Source organism: Pseudophryne corroboree, chromosome 10 (assembly GCF_028390025.1).
Source record: "Pseudophryne corroboree isolate aPseCor3 chromosome 10, aPseCor3.hap2, whole genome shotgun sequence".
In the NCBI taxonomy this organism is placed as follows: domain Eukaryota; kingdom Metazoa; phylum Chordata; class Amphibia; order Anura; family Myobatrachidae; genus Pseudophryne; species Pseudophryne corroboree.
In genome coordinates this window covers 110,318,932-110,319,728 of record NC_086453.1, presented here as the reverse complement: position 1 = coordinate 110,319,728, position 797 = coordinate 110,318,932, and the positions used below count along the sequence as shown (strand labels likewise).

The 797-nt window shown below is 56.0% G+C and overlaps 1 non-coding gene across 1 annotated transcript; it reads right to left on the bottom strand.

The window, feature by feature from the left end:
* Positions 1 to 425: 425 nt before the first annotated feature.
* On the bottom strand, positions 426 to 531 carry LOC134967982 (U6 spliceosomal RNA). Its single transcript, XR_010189291.1, has one exon. It is a non-coding gene; the product is annotated as a U6 spliceosomal RNA (small nuclear RNA).
* Positions 532 to 797: the final 266 nt, after the last annotated feature.

Genomic DNA, 797 nt, shown 5'->3' with positions numbered 1-797 from the left:
GAAAAACCAGCCACTGCAGCATGCACAACAGCCCCAATCCGCAAGGAAACGGGTATCAACAGCCCAACAACCCTACCCAAATGCACAGAGGCTGTATACCACGCATATCCCCAGCATCTGTCACCGAAGAACCCGCCGCCCCAGCAGGCGTAGTCACCCCAATCCTCAAGGAAATGGGTACCCTGGACCCCCCACTGCAAGCCCCCGGGAACCACCATAGCCGTAACGCCACAAAAACTGAAAAGACTAGCGAAGAGGACCCAGGAGGGCACATAAAAGAAAACGGCCATCCCCCAAAGGCCGCACCGGACACACACCCTCGCCAAAGGCAATGTGCCACCATCCGTAAGCGCCTGTGCTCTAAAAGGGGGAAACTAATGACCCCGGCCATCCCAATCCCTTGCAGAACCTGCAAGTCTGAACAGAAAAATATGGAACGCCTCACGATTTGCGTGGCATCCTTGCACAGGGGCCATGCTAATCTTTCCTGTATCGACCCACATTCAGCACCTGTGCTGCCGAATCGTCCACCATCCAGGCGCCCCGCCATAAAAACGCCCCTGAAAGGCAAACCGGCACAAAGACGACCTGTCATCAGCCACAAACCCACTGATCCGGAACGCCCAATGAAAAACCCAGTGCAAAAGCTAGCCTGAGCCGATCCCGAAAGGGACCACCAAACTCCATCTAAGTGTACCGAAATCAACGTGCCCACTCAAAAGCTGCCGCCAGAGGGTGCCCCGTCGCCCATCCCATAAGGGCCATGGATAGCACGAAGGACCTGATAGAGCAGACAG